This window comes from Dinoponera quadriceps, unplaced genomic scaffold, assembly GCF_001313825.1.
Source record: "Dinoponera quadriceps isolate SergipeBrazil2010 unplaced genomic scaffold, ASM131382v1 scaffold1245, whole genome shotgun sequence".
Lineage (NCBI taxonomy): Eukaryota > Metazoa > Arthropoda > Insecta > Hymenoptera > Formicidae > Dinoponera > Dinoponera quadriceps.
The window spans coordinates 336,658-364,429 of record NW_014555320.1 but is presented as its reverse complement, the minus strand read 5'-3'; the positions used below and the strand labels follow the sequence as shown (position 1 = coordinate 364,429).

Genomic DNA, 27,772 nt, shown 5'->3' with positions numbered 1-27,772 from the left:
AGGACCGGGCAATCAAGGAGATACCGCTGGCGGGGCCTAAAGGTGGAAACGCGAGGTAGGCCACGACCACGACGACAACGACGACGACGGCAAAAAAGGTGCGAAGGCAGGACCCGCGTATAAATATTCACTCCTGTTCAACACCGTTCGAACGACCCGCTTATCCTCGGATTGACCAGATACAGGACCCACCGCCCCCACCTCCTCCTCATCCTCCTCCTCTTCTCGTAGGACCACGAGCTGGAAATTCGAAATGCCTCGTACCGGGCCTTTTATTTTCTCCCTCGGCTGCGTTCTCTCCTTCGCCTCCTCCGCCATCACCCCTCTTCCCCGCCTCTCTGAGCCCGCTTTCGACTCTCCTCGTCCTCCGGCGCGCACGGCCGTTTCGCTCGGTCCGCAATACGGACCCGATCCTCGCTCGTGAGTAACGGCTATTCCGAGAAGTTGTTTCAGATAGAGGGCTAATTTGTTCGCGTGCTCCCCCTCGCGCCCCTCCGCGCCGGCGAAGTCGTCGAATATACGAGCGCGAGGTGCCCGACGTGTCTCCTTCGCGGCCGCGGGAATCTCTTCCTTCGCTACATACGTGCGCCTCTCTATGTATGTATGTATGTGTTTTGTGTACGGCGCGTTCCAGGATTATCTGCGATTCTTTTCGAATTAAATTGGGCTCGATTATAACTTTCGTTGTGTAGAGAAAGAAGGAGAGAGATAGAGAAACTGAGAGAGAGAGAGAGAGAGAGAGAGAGAGAGANAAAAGAGGGGGGGGGGGTAACGATAGGGACACGATTTTATTCGTACGTGTTCATTACTCGGTGTTAGCGGGTACTCCGAGGGAAAAACGGATGATTATCTCAACGCGAAACTCGCGATCCGAGCTTTCCAGCCGCGCGTATATCCGTCTACGACCGCGAGGATGCGTGATAACGGCCCCTTCGTGTGAGCGAGGTGTCTCCCACGAAGGCCGGCAACACTCGAAGATATTCCTCCGGACGACGTAGTTTCACGAGCGCGACACGACGCGTGCGTCGGTCGCGGCGGAGACGACGACGAACACTCTCGTTGGCGCGGATTCGACGTGCGGTTTCGACGAGATATTCGCCCGAGTATACGAGAGAGGTATGCCCGGCTCTCGTGTTTACGCCAGCCCTGCATGTTACGACGGCATATCTGCCGCGGGCAACAGCAGCGGGGGAGGGGCGCATGATAACGTAGGGGGTGGTTGGATAACAAGTGAAGGCGAGCGAGCAGGAGGGGATGGTATCGCATGAGTTATTAAGATTCCGGCGCGCATGCTCGCGGTTCTTTCATCGATTCATAAGAATATCCTCTCCGCTACCCGGCCGCCCTCTCCTTCGCCGCCACCTTCTTCTCCTCCGTTTCCTTCGCGTTCTCTCGTGTGCACACCACCACCATCCCGCGCGACTACCACCAGCGCAGTGCCCGCCGACGCAGGGACGTAAGCGACCCCTTATTCCGGCATTATTCGACCGGCGCCCCGGCGACGATCTGAATATTACTCCGGTCAGGGAGAGTGGAGGTTGTTTGCGGCTGAAATTCGATGAAGTCGCGCTGCTCGCGAGGAGGCGAGGTAATATTCCGGGAAGCGAGGACGACGGGACGTCCGACGGCGATTAAACTGACGCGAGCGTCGAATGGATTTGTTTTCGGAGAGCGCTCGAGAATTCTCAGCGCGGCTGGCCGTCTTCTCTGACGCGCGATGTAACTCTCGAGAGTGCTTTGAGTTACCGTCTTTCGCCGTGCGCAATGCCAAGTACCTTTGGAATCAGAGTTTTAACTCGACGTTAGCTCATAAGTGTGTTAGGAATCAATTTCAAAGTGTCCGTTTGGCTTTCTCCCCGGTACGGAACGCGATGTAACGAGGACTCACACTGAGTGATCGATAATAAACGCTCGTGTGCTGGTACAGCGTGTTGAACTGAGCGAGGAAGTCCTTTAATATCCCAAATTTCGCAAGAGATATCAAGGAATTAATTCAAGAGTGTCAGCGAGAGTGCGCGAAAGGCACTCATTGGAGGTCAAACTCTGCAGGTACAACTTAGGGAAAGATGTCTCCACTCGGACAGCTTCTTGATAAAGATGGGCGTTGATACGTGATGCTTGATCAGCCAGAACTTTCTCAACTGTTCTATCTCAGTGTAACATTCAGAATTTGTAGAAGACACAATGTTACGCAGCCTGTTGTTCTACCTTGATCTTGAGATTATACTTGCGATCGTTTTTTTCATATTGAGGCTTAAAGAAGTATTGACTCATGTGATTATTATATAATATTCGATTATCCGAATAATTCACCAGTAATTGAGCTTTATTCTTAATTTTAAGAAATGTATTAACCATATGACTTATTCGCTGCAGATAAAATATGAGCGATAAAAAAGGGAAATATGAAATAATGGAGTAGAAATGAGTTAACACGCGCAAAGACAAAAACTGTATCCTCGTAAGCATCAAACAAACGACAGTAAGCAACCATTTGTAGCAAAAGACAACGATTTAACCCTTAACTGACACACGTCAAAATAATAACGTACGTGCTATAGGAGGTATTTTGGACCCCAGCGAGAAAAAATGTGTATAATTGTTTTATTTATCAATATTGGGTCAAGCCTCGACTAATACTAGGTGACGCCACAGAACCAAATTTGGCGCGCAGCTATGAAAAATTTGCGTTCAAAAACACTCTGGGGTACTTTTAACCCCGTGTGTCAACTAAGGGTTAAATGTAACTAATTTTGTCTTCGCGCGTGTTAATTCATTTTTACTCCATTATTTCATATTTCCCTTTTTTATCGCTCATATTTTATCTGCAGCGAATAAGTCATATGGTTAATACGTTTCTTAAAATTCTAAAAGAATAAAGCTCAATTACTGGTGAATTATTCGGCTAAGGGTTAAACATTGTTAAACTTTGAAATTGTTCACTGATTCTTCAGCGCTCTCCAATCCCCGAATTTCGACTCCGATTTCCAAAATCACCGGAGAAACCGGCCTTAAGAGGTTTTCCGCGAGAGAGGCGGGACACCCAGTATATTATACACGAAGCGCGCCATACTTATGTGATCAGTAAGTAACGAGGGGTGTTCGATCGATCGATCGATCGAGCCAGCCGAAGAGGCGACGAATCGACGACTGAGATACCGGCGTAAACGATAATGAGCGTGGACGGTAGTTTGAAGCCGAGGTTACGCCTCTCTCTGTCGAGGAACCGGTATATACCGCAGGGCTTTCCCTCTTCTCCTTCGTTTACATCACGTGGGCGTGGAGAAGGAAGTTCATAGTGTGCGATCTCCTTCGCGAAATCACGTAAAAAGGGGCCTCCGAGCGGTAAACGTGCTTTCTTCGCGGCCCGGCTCGGCAAACAAACCGCGCCGCGAGCGCGTCCGCCGTTCGATTAGCGCGCTCGATCTCGCGCGGAATAACAATCGGCAATTATGATCGTAATTACGCGGGGCATTACGAGGCTCGTGATAATCCGCCATCACCTGCCGAAAATCGCACCGGCCTTTTTAACCTCTCGTTCGAAAAATCCGAGTCCCGAAGACTCGACGAGAGAGATGATGCGCGCGAACGGGGAAATAATTACAGCCGCGCTCGGAGGCCGTAAAAATCTCGCTCGAACGCGTTTCGCAACGAATTTCCGTTATTATTTCCGACTACCGGAAGGGGAAAAAAGGAGGAACGAATGAGAGAACACGTCCTCTCTCGCCCACTACCAACACGCGATTGTAAACTCGCGGGTATTCGTACACCGAAGAAGCACGCGTGCCAAAAGTTCGCCGGGAGGGCTTTTTACGGCACTGTGCGCTTGTAAAGGAACGCGCACGCCTGTGCAACACACCACGCGCGCGGAAGAAGCGTCTGCACGTGTGTGTGTATGCGCGGGGTTGCGGAAGGAAGTGAAGGCGCCTTTCGGTGCGGGTGGCCGGAGGGTGAATGAGGAGGAGTCGGTGGAGATTGCGAGAGAGAGAGGGGGTGATCTATGCGTTTAATTAACCATAGAGACGCTCCTACCGACTCTTAGCCGCTCTTAGTTCGAGGGTGGGACGGGGGAAGCTGGAATAAAAGCCGCTCGGACGAGACGGAGAAACGAGACGGCGGGAGCGAGCGAGAGTGGAGGACGCGGGGATGGAGGGGGTTGCGGGTGGGAAAGGATTTCGCTATCGCCGGCGAAATTAACCCCGGAGAAAAAACTTATAATGTGTCTTCGCGGAAAAGCAGCTCGATGGTGTGTCCGGTGTCAGCCGAGAGAGAGAACCGAGCACAATATCGCCGAGTGCATTTGTCGCCGGTAATTAATTTCCGGGATAATTAACGTTGGCAAGCTGACGCTCCGCCGATGAGAATGAGGCATCATCGATCACTAAACGCGCTCGTTCGGTCTATACCGTTGAAAAAGAGAGACACGTGCTCGCTCTCGCTCGCTACATGGCCCCTCGAAGAAGCGTCCTGTACTTTCCGTTCCACTTACACCTCGATGTACTCTCGAGTTACATTATCTCGATAATATCGAGGATAGCTCTCGGAAGGATTTCCTCCCTCGGGCGTCTCTCCTCCCACGCGCGTCTCGCGTCCTTCCCTCACGGCCGCTAATTGATCATCGCGACGTCCGGTCGCTTTACGGTTACGGGCGAGGGCATTTTTCGGGTTTCTCGACTAGAACGAATCCGTCCTTTCGCTACTTCCTCCGTCCCACTTCGCCTTCCTTCATTCCTGCGCTCTCTCCCTCTCTCTCCTCTCCTTTTTAGCTCCCTCGCCGCGGATATTTCGAGATCAGCGACTCTATCTCCCTCGCATTTTGTTCCGGGAAGCGGGAGGTTAATGAGACGTTAGCAGACAGTTATAAATGAACGATAAGCTTCGGCGGGGGGATCCTTTTAATAGCCGGTGTAAATTTATAACTCCCGGCGAAACGCGTGTACAGGTTATAGATTGATCGATTCCGTAGCAACGTTTGATCAATCGTCCGATTCTCCGCTGTACAAATAGCGCTCGCCGAGTAATTAATTCCAACACGTTCGTCCGAGCGTTTTCGTTCCCGGGTCAAATGTCAATATCTCGCGCGCCGTGTCCGACGTTGGCCGACCGACCGATCGGCCGGCCGGGCGATCCGGCAATTATGTTCTCATTTCGAAAATTGCCAAGTGCAAAAGACGCACGAAACCGGCGCGGTGCTGTGGGGACAAAACGAGAATCGGGATCCCGCCGGCTATGCGACCGCATCGCGGACAACCGTGCCTATAGAGCGTACCGAGTCTCGATTCGGGCGTGACGGGGCCGCCGGCAATTATGATAATTACCGGAATTCGTGAGGCGCAATTAGGCCAGCGAAGCGACAGAAACGCTCTCGTGCACGCTTCTCCACTCCTCACCGCTCCTCGCCGCGATACGGCGCGACGCGATGCGATGCAGCGCGGCGCGTCAATTTTCTTCCACCGCTTCCACGTCATCGTTGTCGTCGTCGACGCTTGCTTCTTTTTCCTTTAGTTATAAAAATTAACGTGGCCCCCTTAATTACGGTGGACGTCGTGGGCCCACGTGGGAGCTTGCGTGCTATGCTACACTTCGGCTTGCATGTGAATTGAGTGAGAGGGATAGAGAGAGAGAGAGAGAGCGAAGAGGCTCGAGTGCGTTTTGTCCCGAAACAGTTACTCGGACGGCATTTTGTGCCCTCGGTATTCATCCGGCAGTTATTAAGTGTGTTTCCGACGTGAACGCGTGTTGTGTAAGGTGTCTCGGAATTATCGAGCAGTGCTTTAGTTACGGATCCTTCGATGACTTCTCGGGCGTTATTTTTTAATTTTCTTTTCCACGAACACGGCGGCAACGAGATGAATGCCAAATATTCCAAAGTGGCGGTTTTTAAATAAGAAAAAAAAGTGACCGAAAAGAGATACAAGAGAGCGATATATTTAAATGGGATTCGGTCATATTGCGCGAGAGCAAGGCAACTGTTTCTTAATTTTCCCACTGCTGAATAACGAGAAAAGCCGATTTCTCGCCAGTCTGGAAATGATCAAAAGAGAGAGAAACAGAGAGACAGAGGAGCGCGCGTTCGCGCTCGGTGTGTATACTTTGTAAACAGGAACAACGACGGTGCTCCCGCACAGGCGCCGGAAGTGTCCCATAATAAAAGAGTGACTTCCGTTGGTGAAACAATACTGTGAGTCGGATTACCGGCCGCCCGTCACTGTCCATCTCGCTTCAGTTCTTTCGGCTCGCTCTCGGATCTTCTTCCCTTCACCCTCCGTCATGAATCGCTCATGCACACACACACGCGCGCGCACGCGAGCGTCGCTTTATCCACTCGCCTGTTAATTTGCGTCAGAAATAATTTAACGCCGTGCGGTGCCCGCCCTTGTCGCCACGTCACCTCTGGCGATTTCTACGGGCAACCAGATTAATCGCCATGACGATCGCTATCGGGACGACTCTCGAGCGGCCGGCCGACCGGCCACGGCTCGGCTCGCCGCGCTACGGCATTCCGGATATCGCGAATTACCATCCTCGATCTGCTGACTGCGTATTATAAATAATGCCTCGCGCATCCTAGTCGATTAAGCGCAACGGTACCATCTCGACCGTTTTTGTACGTCCGCCTTTCTCTCACCGTGGACAATGGTCGATACTTCGGGTGGCAGCGCACGGCCCCGGCGTGGTTAATAAATTTCACATGGATTCTCTCGTAGCAATTAACACGCGCTCGCGATCGTACTCAACGATGAGCACGCCCGAATTGATATTTCGGTCCCACGTTAATCATTCGAAATAGTAGCCGAGATAGCAAAATAGGTCCAATTTCAAATCTAATAATATAATGTATTCTTACTTTGATCCTGATGCACTGAGAAATCAATTTAGTTGACTCACGAAATTCTTGCTTGAATATGGACGGATGTTTTGGTTATGAAAACTTAAATTTGGTTCTCTGAACCAAGCCTTTTTCATTTTTATTTTCGAGAGACAAACTTTGGTTTTCAAAATTAAAACCTTTGTTTGTCCGTATATAAATATGAATTTAGTTTGACCCAACCAAATTTCTCAATGCCTGAAATTTCCAGTGGTAATGGTCGTCACAAATAATACATTATTTGAATGAAGTAACACTACGTAAGTAATGTTAGATAAATATTAAAGAATTTCTTTGTTTTTTAGTGGAGAAATATTTAATATATAATAAGGTAAATTTTTCTTTTATTGGAGAAAAAAATACCACCGCTCGTTCATTGTCGTGGCTGAACTCTGCCGCGCGTGTAAAGCCAACGTAATCGCGCTAATACGTCGGCACGGACGGTCGCGACCGCAAAACGCGTTTAGGATCGTCCCGAGAGCTGTGACAGAGAACTACACGAGCGGCGAGCGGAGGAGCGAGAGAAAGGGGAAGACCCCGTGAGGAGGACGTTCCGCTTTATCAGTGCAAATGGGATGCCAGCATGTTTCCATTAATTCAAATCGCCGAGTAAAATCGTGCCGTGGAATGTCCATTAAAGTCAAGCGGAGAAGTCGTTAGCCTGTCCGAGACGACGTTGGCAAGTACCTGGACTCGCGGTTTTGTTAGCAACTATATTTTAGAGACCACAGAAAAATGCGTCCACTGCGTAGGAGCGCTTTTACCTCCTCGAAACGCTTCTCGACAGTTAAGGGCGAGCGAGCGCGCGCGCGAATTAACATCGAATATGTAGGACACGCGAGGGTAGCTTCTCCCCTTCGCTCGCGCGCGAACTTCACGCGTCGCGTGTGCCTTTACGATCGTCGACGAAATTTGTTTCACGACAGATTAATTTGAAATTTGATAACGCCACATGTATCACGTGATCGTGCGGTGTAAATAAAAGAACTACTCGTGTCTCTTTATCGACTGTGCGTGCGCATAGGAGAATACATACAACGTACAAGTATGCGAAAAAAGGGAAGTTAAAGTAAAATATAAAATTAAATATATTCTAAATTTTCTAATATATAAATTTAGTACTTCAATCAAAAATATTAAATTAAAACAAACATTGTGTTATTTGTTTAAATTAACCGAATCTGACTTTTCTCTTTCGTAAAGTTTTATGATATTTCTGAAAAGAAAATAAAGTCTTCTTTCGATGTGATAATCAGTTTTTATAAAATTTATGATGGGTATATTTTACGACTATTATCAAAATATTTTTTGTTGAAGATAACCATTACTTAAAATGAGGAAAGTAATAATCGAGTAAAAATCGGGTAATCGCTTTTCTTAGAAACGGAATGATATTTTTCTGTGTGTGCTCTCTTTAATAAAAAAATTTCCAAAAATCCGTCGTTCCGGGTGTTATTTCCACTTTGCGTCAATCGCTCTTTACCGCTCGTGCACAAGTTTGCTGAAATTAATGGACGCGATTTTTGCCGGAGAGGTTCCTTGTTGCTATACACTAGTTGGAAAAAATCGCTGCGAATTGTTGAGTATGTATGTATGTGCGCGCGCGTTTTTTCCTCGTTTTTCCCTTTTTCATAACATCGACTCGCTCGAGCGCCGGGATTAAATCGTTTGATGCGAAATGTGCTGAGGCAGCCATGTGAATAGAACGGTGCGTTGAACGGATGTTCCGGTTTATCAGTGCATACGGCGTGCCGTCGTGTTTCCATTTATTCTGTCGCCGGGCGAACTCGTGCCATTGGAGCGAGCGCTTGTCGAAGCCCAGAGAGAGAGAGAGAGAGAGAGAGAGAGAGAGAGTGTGAGAGGGAAAGAGAGAGAGAGAGAGAGAGAGAAGTCGTTAGACAATTTGAAGTAAGTTAACTCTTTACGAGACCGCGACGATGTCATTGCCACCCGAGAGAGCGAATTTTTCGACCAGATTCGAGCAGCGCATTCACGCCGAATGAACCGTCGACCGTGGCAATCGCGGCTCTCTAATCGCCGTTGGGCGACGAATTCTCGTTCGTTTAATTCGATGAATTATCGTCGACCTGTCGGAACGAGCGCGGCTTTAATTTCAAAGCCGTTCGAATCCCGGGCGTCCCGCCGCGGCCGATTCCTGTTCCGATAACAACTACGATTGACACTCTATTCCGATAACAATACGCATATATAATCGACGATAACTATTGAGGAAAGGGGGTGAATCATCGCGACGACTCAGAACGCCGAGAGTGAAACCCCGGACGCGACCGGTACTTTTTGCTCGAGAAAACGATTTGTCCTCGGAACGGTGAAGAAATGTTGCGAGTGTCGCGAGGAGGAATTTCAGAAATGCCGCGGGTATTTAAGTATTCCCGGCGTTCGTGGTGCGGGAGAGAGAGAGAGAGAGAGAGAGAGGAGGAAAAGGAGAAAAGGAGAGAAGGAAAGAGAGGGAGAGAGAGAAAGAGGAGGCTGCACGATACAAATGTTAGCGCGACATTAGCTGCCATGTCTCTATCTCTTTACACTTTTCCACGCGCACGAACACGAAATCGGTTAATCCGGACGCGCGCGCCGCCGATCGGCGCGGAATGGCGAGCGTTCCGGTTTGTCAGCGCGCGCGCGCGGTATGCCGCGGCTTGTTTCCATTAATTCCGCGTCGCGAGGCGAACTCGCGCCATCGGAATGCCCGCTGGGGTCGTCAGGGTTATAAAAGGCGAGGCGGAGCAACCTAATTTGCTACATTGTCGCGAACATACTCCGCGCGCGCGCGCGCTCGCCCGCGAAATATCGCCTGTAAATAAGTCCCCGTCGCCGGATCTGATAAGCCTAAATCCAATTAACCCTCATCACTTCGGCCGCGACGAGGCCGTTCATTTTTGTCGCCGAAATCGAAAATCCGAGGCGCGCGGGAACGTCCTTAAAGCCGCGCTTAAAGCCGCGCGTCAAAGGCGAGACGCGCGAATGAATCCGCGATTTGCGAATATTCGCGCATGCGCGGAGAATCTTCCGCAATTATCCGCCGACGTCCGCGCCGATGACGAGCTCGGAATCTCTGAGAAAGTTTTCATACGTCAAGCCCGTGAAAAATTTATTATCCCTTTCAGATGGCGCGTCCAAGTTTCCGCTGAAGCGTCTTACGTCTCCGAATGCATACGTGTCACTTCCCCCAACCCCCCTCTCTCTCCCTCTCCTTTCTTTCTTCGTCTCTTTTCTCTTATTTCTCAGGCGGAGAATGACATCGATCATTCCAATCTCGAGTTACCGATGTAACGGGGTAATGTATTACGCTGGAAAGCGTCAGTTACTTCATTAATGAGCGAACGAAGGCTCTTGCGCCGGGTATTTATGGACGCTGAAAGCTTGTCCGATTCAGGAAGGAATATTTAGCGGCGCAGAGACAGTTACGATCGATTATACGCGCGCCGTTTCGTCTTGCTGCATTCGCGATTCGCGGGCTCTCCCGTGCGATCGCGCTCATGCGTGAATACAGAATCGCTTAATTTCCAAGCGCGCTGGAACACATCGCGGAAGGCACGGGGGGCGCATGTAGGCAGGTAGGCAGGCAGGTAGGTAGGCAGGAACGCACGACGTGGCCCATCTATCGCGACAGCGCGCGTAATAACGCCGCTCGGCCGAGTTTCTATTAATTCGCCGGGACACTTTATTCCACCGGGATCGATTCATTTCCGAACGCTGTTCCGCCCTCCCCTCTTCTTCGCTCTTTCCAGCCGGACTCGTATCGACCCGAGGTAGATGCATATATTAATAACCGCGCGGAAACATATGTCTCCTTTCAGCGCGAGGCTGCGGCTATTAATTCGATCGGAAGTGTCGATGAGAAGCGGCGGCCGCCGGTCGCCGGCGGATTGACACACACGCGCGAACGCCGTCGCTTATCGCGTGTTAATTAAGATATCCGTGAACGTGCATCAATATTTAAACACGCCGGGAGCGTGTGAAGCGCGCGCGAGGAATCGGAAAACGACGCGCGCGTCCACAGCGATTCTCTCGCTCGTTCGCTCGCTCGATCGCGCCCGTCGTCTGTTCGGTTTCTCTGCTGAGGTAATCCCGTTAAGAGTCATTAGCTCGTCGTTACTCTTCACACTCGCGTAATTCACGCGCGACCGTCTTCTCCACTTATTAACTATTTACAGGCGAGCGAGAGGGGGGAGGGGAGAGGGTACGCGCGAGGAAAGGAAAGAGATACAACGTCGCGATATAATCGCTGCCCCGTTAACGCAAATCATTAGTTTAATCATTTATCGTGGATTAAACCGCGTCCCGTTACGCAGTAATTATACTACCCATACGCGCGCATGCGTACACGCGAGTTTCAACTGTAGCGATTGTGATTTAAACGCCCGGATTCGTTTCGACTGTATCGCTCGCGGATCTCTAATTTTCTCCGCGACTCGCGCCTACTTCCTGCTTCTCCCGGCGTTTCTCTTTTTTTTGCTTCTTTTTTTTGCTTCCTCGCCCCCTCCCCCCTCAGGGGGGAGGGTCTCCATCCTCGGCGGGAATCGCTTAATACCGAAAGCGCGACGGAAGAGGATAGAGAGGATAGAGAGATAGGAGAGGAGAGGAGGGGAAGAGAGAGAGAGAGAGAGAGAGAAGAGGGAGAGAGAAGAGACGCGTACGTTCCGCTTTATCAGCGCATACGGCATGCCGCAGCGTGTTTCCATTAATTCGCGTCGCGGGGCGAACTCGTGCCGTTGGAATGCCCGTTGAAGCTGAGGAGAGAAGTCGTTAGGCTGCGTGCCGTTCGTTCGACCGGCAACCGGTTTTCCCATCGGTGATTCGTCGTTAATTCGCCGGCGGAGAGTAAGTAATCGCGCGCGCGTCGCAACGACCACCTCGGGTGTGTTACACGGCTGCGTTTACACCGCGCCAACCACACCGGGGATCGCCCCGGTGTTCTCCTTTTCGCGCCCGGCGCGCTCTGACCGGGGGAAGTTTTCGACCCGGGAAGTCCGTCGATAATGCACGCGAACGACGACATCTCGGCCGTTCACTTTGAGAACGGCAACGTCCGGGCTGTGTGTCCGAGTGTGAGTGTGTATCGATGAAACGGCTAATCGGCAGCGTTTCGCCCGAGAATGCTCCGCGATGTTCACTTCTTATGCAGATTTCGTTAGGTGGTGTGCCGTAATCTTTGTTTATTCGTGGACGAATTTATTATTAAAGTTCGAAGGACAACAATTGGATTTTCACGTGACGCAAATATGACATCCGTCAGTCATGTGGTATTTTCTGTTTTTTTTTATCGTGCAATGTTTGTTCATAGTATTGTTCGTTATATCTTTCGTCGATAATGCTCGAGTTAAAGAAGGTAAATTGAACGTATCTAAAAGTACACTCGTTTGCAAAACGGTTTCGACATATTTCTTTCCGGTGGAATTTGGAGCGCATCAAATGGCCACAAATACGCGCCACTGCATAGGAACTTGCGCGGTATTTGGTTATAACAATCATCGAAATGACAGTGCAAAATGTAAATATTGATCTTTTATTATATGATGGGTAAGAATATAATAAAGATACTTGCGTTTACTTTGAATCTTCCGTTGCAGTAATGAATTACCATAAAGACATATAAAGTAGTAACTCGCATAATCAGAGATGAATTTATAAAAATAAAAAAAAAAACAATTTGATCTTAAAGTGACCTAGATATATGACATTTCTCAATTATACGACGACGTTACTTTTCTTTTTTTCGACATTTTTGGAATTCTGAAGTGAATGTTTTTCTCACAGTATTGTTCATTTGTATCTTTGCTAACACGTTCGAATTAAAGAAGAAACATTGAAAATATGTGAACGTGTAAGCAATCTTAACCATTTCGTGCGCCTCCAACATCATCAGAGAAAATGTGTTCAAACCGTTTTGAAACCCGTTTTGAAAATGAGTGTACATCAGTATCTCTGAAGAGGTCGAACGCCGTTGCGTATCTATTATGTAATGTGTTATATCTATCCGCGTGACGACACGTGACGCATACGTTAAGAAAAAAATCACAGAATAGACCTGCTGAATTAATCGCAAAGTTATAAGAGAGAGAGAATATCTCTCCTTCCACGACGAGACGTTCGAATTTTCCATCGCTCTCCATCGCTTCCACATGCAAAATCGCACGCTGCGCGTTTTACGCAACGCGCCGAAATGCAATTGATCGACTTACCGAGGAAGTACGCCAGCATAGAACTGGAAGCTCTTTCTGAAACAAACAAACATACGTCGTTCGCGTGAATTGTTTCGCTTTGCAAAAGTGGGATTCGCAACGGGGTGCCCCGGGAAATGATCCAAGAGACGAAAACAATTTAACGCGGTACGATTTCGCGCGGTGCACGCCGCCCACACACGACACACATAAGGATTAGAGGATACGAGAGAGAGAGAGAGAGAGAGAGAGAGTTGCTCACGATAGCGATGCAAAATCTTGAGAACGAGATTCCCGATCCGCTTCGTACAGCGAGAACGTAATATATCGACCCTGAGCACGCTCTACACAATCTTGGATGCGCGGTCATCGCACTATAAAGTGAAACAAAGTGGAAAGTTCGGACAAACTTACATTTACATCAGCTCCGTGGGAGACTAACCAAGAAGCGGACTCGGGTACACAAATTTTATATATATACATACTTGAAATTATAAATATTAATTTTGTGTTAATTTTTCACATAATGTCTATGTTACTTTTTAACACATTCATCTTGTATTAAATTAACATACAAATTTGTACGGATCGTTTGGGACGTATGAAATGTGTTGAATTTAACATGAACATCTTTACTGTGAATCGGTACAGTTACAGCACCATCTTTCAGTCTTGGTCCACTGCTGTCATCCCAAAATTCCACCGGTATCAAATCGGCATCGGCGTCCATTACTGTTCACCAAAAATCGGCGCCTCGCCAGTATCTCGCAAATATTCCCTACATGCGGTAATGCAGCATACATTGATTCACAGTAAAGATGTTCATGTTAAATTCAACACATTTCATACGTCCCAAACGATCCGTACAAATTTGTATGTTAATTTAATACAAGATGAATGTGTTAAAAAGTAACATAGACATTATGTGAAAAATTAACACAAAATTAATATTTATAATTTCAAGTATGTATATATATAAAATTTGTGTACCCGAGTCCGTTTAGCGTGTCGCGCAGAACGAGACGAGAAATTCCGATCGTGCTCATTATCACCGTGTGTGCGACCGGTGTGTGAAAGAGGGTGAGAACTGAACCCGGTCCTCGGGCCGCGCGAGTCAACCCCCTTCGCGAGTCCTCCGCGCGAGAACGTGAGAACGCGAGTTATCGCGACGCGGCTTGTTACTACCCCTGGGAATTTTACGATAGCTCGGGGACTTAAACGCACGTTCACACTTTGTGTTCCGCGTAAGTGTCCGGACACCGAGGCGTACTTACTTACCGGCTTGCTTACTTACGTAGAAGCGATCCGCGCACACGCATACACACGCACACACACAAACGTGAACGGCTCTCTGCGCGCGAGCAAATCGCCCAGACGAGGCGAGAGAAAGACACTCGCATTACGTGCACGCACGCGCGCGACGTGCCAGCCGTGTTATTATATTTTACTTTAGTCGACGCGGAAACCCCGGGATAATTTGCGCGAACGAGCCGCAATTATTTAAGGGTGTGCATACGTAACGAGGGTGGCTGCCTCCCTCTCTCTCTCTCTCACTCTTCAACGGCCAGCGGCTGCTATAGGGCCCCGCGTTTCGCTCGAGCGCCGGACGCGCGGCCTCTATCGATTCGTGTCGCCATCGCCACGTCGACGTCGACGAAGCCGCGAACTCGTAACTTCTTCCGAGAATTGCTACCTTTCTTTAAGTAATAGATATGCACGTCGACACGGAGCGATGCTCGGCCGATGTTTGCTCTTCGCCCTGAGGAAACGCTCACCATTTCGCGTCGCGAGGGCAGAAATTCGAGCGCCGCCGCCGCCCGCAATGCCGATGTAATTCCGGGACGAGATCGAAGAGCGCGATTCGGAGATCGCGTGTAAGATCGTCTGTGCGAAAGTTGGTTGTCGGGCCGAGAGTGATACGAGGTCTCCTCGGCGAAAGAAGATGGACGGACGGACGGACGAGGAGTATTACGTTGTAACAATTATTTATATACAATTACGCGGAGTTACAGTCGCGAGGTGTAACTCGGTGCGAAAGCGCCTTCCAAGTCTATCGAGCAGGCGACATTATCGAGGAAGGGGATGATAATGGTTGGGTTGATTCGAGGGGTTAATTATGATCCCTCGCTCGCTATCACTGTTATATCCCATTATTATGAAGGGTCTCTTGCATTAAATTTTACTACGAGAGAAAAAAAAAGAGAGAAGCTATTAGGCTATTAAGATAAAAACCGTGTTCCCCCCTTTTCGCTCAGGGTCTGTAATTTTTTTTCTTCTTCCTCCACTTCGGCAGTTCCATTTTTATTTATAACCGAGACACGAGGCGAATCGAGCGTGTCATCGTGCCGAAGTCCTAGGGTTTGTACATTTAAGTCGTTGTTCCTCGGTTGTTTGTCAGACATCAAAAGTACCGACGGCGCGACTTTCACGCGACCGTCGAAGATGGCACGAGAGCACACCACGGCCGGGGGGCGAATCTCTAATCTGAAAGCTAAATTAAACGTTGACACGCTCGCGAGACGTAACTCTGTCGCGAGCGAGCTCTGCGCGCCATTTCCCGGTGCATCCTTAAATCGTGAGATTTCCAATCTTCTCTCTCTCTCTCGGTTCTACAAAAATACACCAACTCGTCCGACTTATTTCGGGGAATCGACTAATAAACTCAGCGGTGGCGGCCGACCGCCGAACACACGTAACTATTCCGAGCTAATGTTCGCACGCGGCTCCTAATCGTCGCACGTACGCCGGCTGGTCGGGTGTCCGTCGCCCTCGTGGTGTTTACCTCCACACACACGCATACACACACATTCAGACATCGTAGAAACAAACGTACACGCGGAAACCCCGTTACATGTGGCGGTGAGAGTGCAGCGAGGCACTAACGTCGAGAGGGGGATGTCGAGGATGGTTGGAGTGGCTCGGGGGGTGATTATGAGCGAATAAGTGCCGCCGTCCAGTTTTTACCCTCCCCCGCCGCCGCCCCCGCCACCTACGGCTGACCGTTCCTCCACCATAGCGGCGGCAACCGTCGCTCCCCCCGTTGCCACCCTCTCTCTCTCTCTCTCTCTCTAGTCGCTAGTTCTCTTACCACCGACTCGACTAAACCCCCAACGGATCAATACGCTAAAACATTGCCACGTCGAGACGCCGCGCGCCGTGTAAAACCCGAAAGAAATACCGTTGCGGGGGCGGTTTCTCTTAGCCAGCGGCCGGTCTCCTCCGTCCGCGCGGCTAACGAACTTCCGCTTTTCGACCCTTTCACCGCCCGACCTCATCCCCTTCCCGCCTGTCTTATCCCTCGGCCTTTTTCGCCCTCGCGCTGCTCGTCCGCCTTCATCTTATCTTGACTTAGCGTACCTTTGTTTGGTCGGTAACCAAAATTTACGCAACGTGGATCTCTCATTAAGCAAGATATAAGGGGATCTCGCGTGAGATTCCAGTGTTGTTTCTTCATAGAATTAGGCGGTTGGGAATTTATCTTGTTTACCTTCAGATTGAAGAGGTTTTTCAGGATATCGAATGGGTATCGCTGACAAGGACCGCAGGAATGCCGTTTCGTCAGCTGCCGATGACCATTTGTTAAAACTTTTAATTCTTCCGAGTCGCTCGAGTAAACAAGCGCATACAGCGTCTCATTCCAATTGTAAGTAAACGTCTTTATCATCGAACACGTACCGTATGTCGATTCAAAACATTCCCGGGAGAAACTTAAGAGAAAGATCGAGGAAAATCTTATCGAGAAAAGGGACAATGCAAATTCTCGAATAAGAACGCGTACCGGGAATCAATTAACCCAGAGAGTTGTCTGACGCGCCCGAGTCGACGCGACGTGCAGCGCGATATTTCACTTTCGACACGCAGTCATAGGCTCGCTCTGTCCAGGATAGGAAGAAGCTCGCTATCGATGGCGGACTTTTGAAGGGCACGAAAGACGGATGAACGGATGTCCGTGGCCTACCGCAACCCACGTAAGGCACCGCGTCCGTTTTCGCCCTTTGGCATCCCCCCTCCTCACCAACGTACACACATTTACACATACACACACGCGCGCACGTTACGTACGTTCCACTCTCACGTGTGTTCGACATAACGTCGGGTTTCCGTGGATGGTCGATATATCGATTGTCGTCGACGAACGACCGGCTGGTCGACAACCACGAGAGAAAGAGAGAGAGAGAGAGAGAGAGGCAGTTAGAGAAGCGAAGGGAAAGGAAAGGGGAGAGTAAAAGCGCTCACGGCTGTTGTTCGTGTATGTCTGCCCTGTGGTCACTTGTTGCCTGCCACCCCCGGGGGTTGGCCTTGTCCCTCTGTGTTTGGGGAACGCTTGTCGTTCGACCGCCGACAAACCGCTCGACGACCAAAGCATGCTCCGAGATCTTTTTCCTCCGGTGGATTCGGTCGACGACTCCGCCGATAGGCGAATTTCCGATCTCTCCCCTTTGTTTTTCCGTCCGACGCGCGCTCGTGAGCGCCGCGAGGGTGCGAGCAGCCTCTTCCAAGAGCCGGTCGGTTTGGCGTTCGCTAACCACGCGAATTTTCGGATTCGAAGAGACGTGAATCGCGACAAGGAGGTTCGTTTGTTGTTGCGCGATGTCGAAGTTTATTTTCGAAGTAAAGCGAGAGGGCAAAGCTGTGTCCGAGACCTTACACGGGCGAGCGTGGTGTTGCGCGAAGCGCAGGGATATTCTGATGATGTATCTGAGACGCGGGAATATTTCACAATAATTTCTCTCTCAAAGTAGAGGGAGATATTGTTCGTGACGACATTAACGTCCCAGTATTCCGAGTTTCGATAATACTTTGACGCTCTTAAGGATTTTTAATTCGCATCTATTCGGATAGCTCTTACAGACTAATAGGAATTACCTACTTTAACGATACTCTGACATTTATTAATTAATATTAATTATATTAACTGATTAATATTGCAACATAATCTTGTAAGAAACATTATTTCATGTCGTTGGATAAAGCCGTGTTATTTGATTAAAAAAGCACCATTGTTTCATAGTTTTGGTGTTGTTCAAATTAATTTGTTATTTAGATTAAATGTACGGAGTTAAATATATGGAATTAAATATATAACCATAAATCTATGGGACACGAGATGCGTTGAGAAATTTATTAAGGAAAATGTTGCAACATTTAACTATCTGATTCTATAAGGACACACTACGAGTTGCAAAGTCATCAGAGCTCGTAGGACTCGTCGATTCCTGTTCATCGAAGTCGAGCAGCGGGGAACGTGGTTAGAAAGATGTTTGGCCGCTATGAGAGCGAAACCACGAAGGAATTTTACGTATGGAGTAAGAAAGATGACAAAGTAGTTCACGTACAACAATGAGATTTTTATCAGAAAAATGAAAAAAATCTAAAATAATTTTCCCTGCGAATCATACGTTTAGTTAACGGTTTACAAATTATTATTACAATACGGTTACCGAATATCTCTCAAAATCAGGTATTAATTCCCAGACGTACGTTTGATGACTCGGATGTTTAGTTCAAGCAATTAAATCTTGGTTCTTGGAACCACGTATTTACTCCACCTAATCAAATTATTTCGTAACAGTCGCTGGACGTTTGGCCGGCACTATTTGCCCCATATATTTAGTAGCAGTTACTAAATCCTTTTTCCGGCAGAGTTGGCAACTCCGCCGGCGACTCTAATTCCTGCGCGCTCTGCTATTTAAGTTTTCAATTACTTTCCGCAAACGTCCCCTTCGTCCATTTCTTTCCTCCCCTCCTTTTCCCGAGTATGAGGAACGAATCTGCGAATAGACAAGAAACGAGAATAGGCCACACGCGAGGTGTCTCGTCTATTTCGCCATTTTCGGAGACACGCTACTCAAACCGCCGTCTCGCGGTCCGAACGCGATATTGAAACTTCCGTTGGTTCGGGCGAAACGAAGAGAACGCCGTCATCCGGCGAAATCCGAAGTCACAGGCGTTTCAGATTGGCCTTATCGCAAAAGAAAGGCCGCCAAACTGCCGCAAACAATCGATATTGTCACCCTCGTCGTTTGTCTCGGGGCCTCACGAACGCGGATCTGATCGACGCGCAGACGCGGCACAGCAAACACAGATGTGTCCTGGCACACCGAGCTTTTCTTTATCAGCTATTTAGACAGAACCGTAAGATTGTTGCGACGCGACGATAATTGGGCCCGCGATAAACCAGCGCGCTTTCACGGGGCCCGTCTAATACATCCGGGAATTCGGGGCGTGCTCACGAGCCCCGGAAACGAACAACACGTGTGTTTACCCTTCGCGCCGCTCGTTTCTTTGTCAGCGCGGATGTTGCACCGATACCCCCATGTCTTCTAATAATATGCCCGTTTCCCCGATAATTCGATTACTGCACGTCACGTTGAAATAATTTATATTTCACTTACAAAATGCGACGCTCCGGTTTTTCGAAACGCTCTGCAGATCGCTCTGCAGATCGCGGGTGACATTAACGAGACGCTGAATAACCGGTGGAAATTCGAGTGATGTTAATTTAGGACATTAAAGGTAGGTACTGAGAGATCGTGTAAACAATTCGGGACGCTGACATTTGCAAAGAGCAACTCCGGAAGATATTTATATCGCCCCGCCACGTCGAGTATCGAAGACGTAATGTGGCATGAATAAGGTTTTATATTTCATCGTCCTTTCTCGTCCTTAAACAAATTTACCGTAATCTTATTTGGGATATCTGTAAATAATCTGTAAATAATCAATTTACGGGATAACTAGTGTTCTTATCAGTTCCTATTCGACCTATGTGTTATGCAAACAATATTTTCTTAGCATACTTTATCTTATACTACATCAGTCGGAAAATTAAAATTTCATCTATAGGCTATTAAATGTTGTGTTTCGTATTGAAATAACTCGGTTACTCTTACGAGGATATTGCTAATAAAAATTACACACGAGATAAATATATATATTTATTTATTTATTCTCACCAGCTCAACTATTAGTTTTAAGCGAACCGTTTTATTGATATTCTCTTTTCTTAAGAGAATCAATAATTTAAATAAATTATCCGCCGACAAATAAATGAATAAATAAAGATAAATCTGCTTAAAGTTGGCTAATATAACGATAAATTCCGATGATTAATAAAAATTCTATCCGCGCGCGTAGAAGCCATTAATAACACGAACGGCAAGGTAAGTTCGACGGGGACACGACAAAGAAGCGTCTCCTCGATGTCAATGTGATCAATTATCAGCAGCTATTATCTGGAACTCGCAGTAGGAGATCCAACCTATTATTACGAATTGTATTTCGCTGTTCGACGCAGCTCGCGCGCGGTAATTGTTTACGCTGAACTCTCGTGCAGCGGTCGCCTTTATAACCGTAATTAACTTTGTAGACATTAGCGTTCCACATGTCTCTCCTATTACACGTGAACGCCGGGTACCACTGGCTCGCGGCTTCGCCAGCGATTATCTCTTTCTCATTTCCTTCTCTTTCCGTCTTTTTTTCTTTACGGTTGACCTGTTAGCGCTCTTGCACAAAGTATCCTTACGACGGTCCGCGAAGGATTAATTCTCGTGGGCGAATCATTCCAACGTGTGCGCGAAAATTCAGTCGCTCTCTCTCGGAGAGGAAAGCGTAACGAAATTCACTCCGAATAATCCTCTTTCAGCCGGAAAACATAGAGGAAGTGCGGGTAATATGAAATATCCCAGCCTGTTAAGGGTTGCAACATAATGGATAGCAATGGAATTATCAGCCGTTGAACCCTTAATTTAACTTAAGTACAAAGCGGCAGCCCGATACGAGATCGTGTGCAATGTGTACGTCCAATTTTAGATTTTCCATGTCTCGTCAGTTTTATCGGGCAAGTTTTTAAACTTTCATTTAACAGTCAACCTATTTCACAGATTATTAGCTTTTCGTTACATGTGAAACTAAGATATAGCTTCGATACAGTTTATTCTGCAAGTATTATATGATGTACATCTCCATTGTGTACGATAAAAAGGTAAAAATGACGATATCGGGTAATATTGAATAATCCGTATTACCTACCATTTTTTTGGAAATATTGCATATTATATTCTATTGTTTTTTTCTCTTTTTAAGATGCTAAAAAAACATGTAGGTAGCATAAACAATGAGATGGAAGTAATATGACATTACACAGAAAGAAAATAGTTTTAAATCAATGATAGATATATTCTCATATATAAGGAAGAATATTATAATATTCTTAGAAGAATTGTAGTATTGAATTGAGCACAAGTATTACTTGCATCGTATTAAATCAAATGAAGACTAAACATTTTTTTAAGAATATATATTTTTGTACTTATATAAGAGAATATCTATCATTGATTCAAGACTAATTTTTTTCCCGTGTATGTACATTTACATAACGTTATAACATTATTATAACAAAAAACATAAAACTATAAGTTTATAATAGATTATAATAACACATAATATAATAAATATATAATATAATCATTATTATAGATTATAGAAAAATTATTTTTTGCAAAATAAATCAAATATTCCGTTTCACCCGACCTATTCCGTATTACCCTTCCGAAGTATATCTTCATTTTTTATTGATATATTGATGCATAACACGTGCGCTTCCTCTGATCGATTTTTCGTAAGAAGAAGAAAGCAAGAAAAGGAGAATCGTTAGATCCCTGATTCTCGGTGAGACAGCGCGACGAGTGGCGGCGAGATGATGGGAAACGGTCGTCCGTGGAGGATCCCACACACGATCGGCGCGACGCCGAGCTTCAACGAGTACGCAATCCGCGAAGGATCGTTATCCCCATTCGCGCATTTCCCATTTCCCGGACCACCGTTGTGTACGTTGTTGCTAGTAACGTGCGTTACTTTCTATCGCCGTAGCGCGCCAGCAACAAGTTCGTGATACGTTCGCGCGTGTCCACGCAACAAAAGCTTTCCGTCGCGGCGCAGAAAATCGCTCTCCGTGGAGGATCGTTAGTCTCGTTTTCCTCGAGTCCCACACACGCGGGGCCGCACGACGATCGTAGGTAGAGAAGTCGGCGGCTAATGACGGCCGCGCTCGCGATATACGTACGTGGGAAACGTGGCATGGTTCCGTCCGGGGATTATATAATATTCAATTTTAGCATGCGTGCGACCCGTCTTAATCCAGCCATTACGTCTAATTGGTCGAGATTAGCTAATATCCCCGTTAGTGATTAGGCCGTGTCCGCGGCTCGTTTTAGATTGAAGCCAATTCCCCGGAGCGTGCGCTGCGTGTGTATGCACCACCACCGTCGTCGTCGTCGTCGGACGTCGATCCTGAATCGATCGATGGCTCGATCAGCAACGTCCAGACGGGGAAATTCGAGGAGGGGTTCTCTCGCCTTCTGCCGCGCACCTCCGCGCCCGAGGCCGTAGCGAAGTATTTCTTTCTTTTCATCGTTCTTCGTCGCAACCGGGAACCCCGAGAAATTCTTGCGTGATTCTTCATCCTCGAAATTTGACACGATCGAGACACCGCGGAATTTTCATCTCAAACGCGAGCGATCGGGAGACAACCAAACGCGACTTGTATCACGTTGTTGAAAACCCAATTAGCGATAATATTTACTCATTTATTTCATCTATTTACGGGAAACCTTTGGCACTCATAATTATAATCATTGTATTGTTGATATTGCTATTATTCAATAAACATTTCTAATAAGAAAAGTTGTTCGTATTATTATTTTTGGTATTACTATGTTAACGTTACTATATTCTTAATGTTATTGTGTTAATGCTTTATTAATATTACTATTCTTTAAATTGCTATTATTTAATAAAGAAATTTAAATGCGCGATTTAAATGCAGAAATATCGTGAAACCGATCAAATTGTATCGCGTGATGTCAAATATGATGTATATATTGTATAATAGTGTGCGTTATAGTACGTAATATCGTGCATACCATACCGTGTTATATTCGGAACGGAATAAAAATCTCGGACACTTACGTGTCGCGCAACGTGTAATTCTTTTCCCCCCTGAGTCAAGAGTAACGCACCCGAGGGATCGATTAGCGATAATCGCATAATGACTTGATAATTTCGCATGCGCGATGCGTTAACATTTGACTTCAATACGCGACCGTCCATTCACCTCGCCGGAGAGCGAAGCGGCGATTTTCTAATCTCGCAGAAAGATTCGAAATAATTACACGAGCGGGTTGCACATACACGGACTTTCTCTTTAATCACAAGCGCCACGAGCGTTTGTTAGGGATGTGTTGCTCAAAATAATGAAAAAATTATGTAAAATTACAAATTAGCTTACATTGCATTTAAAAGTGACACCAGAAGTTTGATGGTAATTCAAAGCCTGAATGAAAAATTATTCTACTTTAAAGGAGATGTAAGATGAAATAAGTTTGATAAGAATTCGATGAAACTTACACTGCATATACGTTGAAATATCATCTAATTCATTGTTCGTGCAATTAGAAAAAGACGGACCATTCGAGAGCTGAGACATTTGCAACTAAAGTTGACACCCTTTATATATTCATATTCCTTGAAATTAATGAGCTCCTTTTAATTTCTATTTTTAATATCTTCTAAACTAAAAATAAGATTTTAATTAAAAACTATTATGATATTAAAAACTAGAAAAGTATTAAATTTATGAGTGGTTCCTTTGATACGTTATTGAAAATACGACACACAATATATCCTTAAACGCGCGGGAAAGAAGCTCATTCGTCGTAAGGAACGAGGCGCCATTTTGACGACGCCTCGAATAATTATGAACTGTTGCGAACTAAATGAATAACGAGCGAGTTTTTCAAACGTCGTTGTCGCTCGTCACCGGGAAAACCGACCGTTGTCAATTTTCCCGTCGTTCATGTCTCACCGGATTACGCGTTGTTTCTGAAAGCAAACGAGAGCGAGAGCGAGAGAGAGAGAGAGAGAGAGAGTGAGAGAGAGAGAGAGAGAGGAGGAAGGAGAAGAAGAAAGAGAAGAAACGTAAAAAGCGGCCGCGTCGTAACGCGTGCAGGCGCGTGTAAACTCGCCCTTATTATGGACGACCATTGAAACGCGGGATCCAGGTGTGTAAACAGGCAGGCGTCGTTTCGTTCCTCTGTCGAGAAACCGGCCAGGTGACGATTGTCAACTTCGCGCTGCCTCAGAAGGAGACCTGACTCTGCGGGAAGAAAGATTGCTACGGAGGAATCGTCCAAGCGCGAGGACTCTCCGTCCTTGTTTCGACGAGCGGGGGTCTCGGAAAGGGATTCAGACGCTCGTAGACGAAGGGAATGTAACTACACTGAAAAACGGATTTGGTAACAATTACCAAGATTTGGTTAAATAGCTTCGGCTAAATTGTTTGGTTGATGCAATCAAATTATTTACATATACTGTGTGTATATTGCAGCACCATATATTATATACGATATATAATATTAAACGATATGGTTGCGATAATTAAATAATTTAATTTAAATTATTTAACCAACTCTTGGTAACTGTTACCAAACTCTTTTTTCAGTGTATCGATGTGCGACACATGGAAGAGACACTTCATTCTGGTGTTCTGTCGCGATATACTTGCGCGAGGAGGATCACTGATTAGATGGACAACTTTTGATCGGCCAATGGGATATCGACCTTAAAAAATCCGAGGACGTTGCGAACTCGGATGAGACAACCGCGAAATAACGTGTCTATCGAGACCACACTGGTAAAAAATTATAATTATTTTCAGCGCCAAACATATTTTACGATAGCAGCAACATGCACGTAAGATTATTATCACTGACACTACAGTAACACATACTAGAAAAATGATTCTCCTGATTATTTTTGCGGTTAAAAAGGTTTGGCACCGAAAATAACGATAATTTTCTATCAGAGTGCGGACTGCCGGCGCAAACGTGCAGTCCCGAAAAGGCGGTTGACGGCGAAAGAAAATATAGCGAGCGCGAAGAGCGTTTGAATGGATCCGGCGAGGTATTCTTTCGGCAGGAGGCTGTGCTGATGAATCGTTCGTCCGGAGCAGTTCGACAAAATGAAAGACCAAGAGGAAGTGGCGGGGTTCGTCAGAAAAATAAAGATCGGGGGTCGGCGACGTGTCAAAACGGGTAGGGAGATGATCTCGCAGAAGACGGAACGGATTTACTGGTCCGACGAAAAAGGGAGACCCCGGGGCCCGTGCGCCGACTGACCCCGGTGACACCGGTCCGGCCAGATTCGGAATGAATTTCCATACATTAGACTACCAGCATGTAGTCATAGGAGCGCGCTCGTGCGCCTTCACCGGCGGCTCACGGCCGCGTGAGCGGGGAGGTGGCCGGGGGACCGGAGCCGGTTTTTCCAAGAATTATGACGGATAAGATATGCCCGCGGGAGCATAATGCGGGGGGCAGCCGCGGGGGGCACCCGCCCCCGGTGGCCGTCGAGACTCGAATTCGAAGTCGGGATTCCGGTAGGCCGATCGGAATTTATCGACCGGGGCCTCATAACCGAGTTTTATAACACCGAATACTCGGGGAAGCGTTCCCGTGCGGAGGGGGAGGGGGACGAGAGGAAGATTCTACCTAGGCTGCGTGGCCCGCACCAGGTCGTTCTTTTCGAGAGACCGATCTCGGCCCGGGCTAAATTCTCGACGAATTCTCTTTTTCCTCGAGAAAGGTCGAGCGCGTCCGTGTTTGACGGCGGACATAAAAATTAGTCGTCGGTGAGCCCACGGAGGACGTAATTCACCGTCGCGTCCGATCGAATCCGTCATTTCGAGAAAGCGACGAGTGGAAGAATCGGGATCACTCGGGACCCGAAATCATTTTCATTCTTCCACTTGAACAGGTGATCGTTCGGGATAGAAAATTTGCAATAATTGTAGGGCAAAAGGATTGGAACTGACATAGATATGGTAAACCGATATACTCATGTTTTTCGGCTGTAAAAAAAAACTGAACTCTGTCGCAGAGAACATGAACTTCGTCTATTGTGTACAGTGGTTGAACACTAAATATATCAGATTCTTCTTATTTAAAAATAATTTGCATGAATGGGAAGGAAAAAATATTGAATAAAAAGAATATTTTAAGACTAATACAATTCTTACTTTGAAAATATTGTTCTTTCTATCCAATATTTCTACTTCCCAATTCATAAAAATTATCCTTAAATAATTAAAATATTTTTAGCGGAACTACATGGAATTTCTTCATGTAAATAAGTTTTATCTCCATATAAAACTATATATTCTTACTTACACAAGAATAAAAGTTTTGAATTGATACGAATTTTTTCCGTATTTCCACATAATAAAGGAGCAATATACATCGTAAAATTTTCAAAATTTCAAAAAATGTGAGAATAAAGATACCATATAAAGATATATAATAAATGTATAAAATAATATAACTTCTGTGTTTTATTTTATTTTGTTGACAATTTCCCGTAGAGATATCGTGGATATATCGGTTTCGGAGCTTATTTTCTGAAAGCGTCAATCTTCAAACATTAAAAAAATTATTATTTGCAGGAGATATATAATAATTTTCATAAGACTATCGTATATTTCGATACAAAAATGTCGCTAATTTGCATTCATTCATGAAAATTTTAATTTTACACCTCCAATACACACATAGAGCACAAGAACAAAATGATATGTCGATGCTTTTTCTCTACATGTCGCTCACATCACTATAATAATCCTCCTTCCTCTCCCCTTTTTTCCTTTTCTCTTCCCCTCTCTTAAGTATACGCATCGTGCTGAAATCGCAAATAAACGTATTCTACTAGCGGATGATAAATATTGTACGGCGCGCATGAGGCGCACGATGCAGTGTTGGCTAGTCCGGATTTTATGGCGTTTATAAGAGATCACACGCGTACCACTTATTCCTCTGGCAGGTGTTTTCTCGCAGGTGCGTTACGTATGCCGCAATTTTTATTCTCACCACGGAAGAATTTATTATCTCGTCTCGGGCGCATTAGCGCCGCCACGCCGCGCCGTTTACTCCGCGCGCTCACACTCCCCGAGAGGAATGCGAGGAGATATTTATTAACGAGAGACGCGTCATCTCTCTCTCTCTCTCTCTCTCTCTCTCTCTCTCGCCGGTCATTAAAAAGTACCACGCTGATTCTCGGTCGCGAGCAGTGTTCGTCGCCATCGTCGTCGTGTTCCCGCGTGTGTATGCGATCACGGGGATGAACTTGTACGTGACAAACGATGCGTACACACATTGATACGAATATATTTCACGTCATATATTTCGTTATCAAAAGACGCCTTTGTAAACGGAACGAACTCCTCTTTCCCACTTCATTCAATGTTACTCACAATTTATGACGATGAATCACGTATGGTAATCACTGATAGTAATCGCCGATAATAAAACGGGCCTATTTTTAATCAATATACGCGTATATACATTATCTCATATCGAGATCAGTCAACTTCCGGCTGGACTCGGTTAACCGCGCGATAAGGCGGTAATTGGTTATCGGGATGTGTCCGGCGCGCACCGAGTCCATTGCGCGTTGTTAGCGCTCCCGTTTAATTTACCGGACCGTTTTCTTCACTTTCTACTCCGCGCTCTCTCGGACGGACGGACATTGAACTTCCCGGCCACGAGGTTTGATCGAACGCAACGTAACCACGCAGCGAAGTTAAATAAGTCCCGGTTTCGAGCGGCATAATAATGTTAAAACAAACGAGCAAACGAACGAAATTAAAACCGGCCGCTGGCGGCGGCGGTCA

General features: G+C 46.7%; 1 protein-coding gene across 3 annotated transcripts in view; it reads right to left on the bottom strand.

The window, feature by feature from the left end:
• LOC106743815 (zinc finger homeobox protein 3-like) overlaps positions 1 to 27,772 on the bottom strand; it is a 406,062-nt gene that overhangs the window by 226,780 nt on the left and 151,510 nt on the right. For all 3 annotated transcript variants that reach the window (XM_014618018.1, XM_014618017.1, XM_014618019.1), the window contains one exon: positions 13,072 to 13,107. The gene's annotated coding sequence lies outside the window, so the exon portion shown is untranslated. The remainder of the gene's footprint in view (positions 1 to 13,071; positions 13,108 to 27,772) is intronic.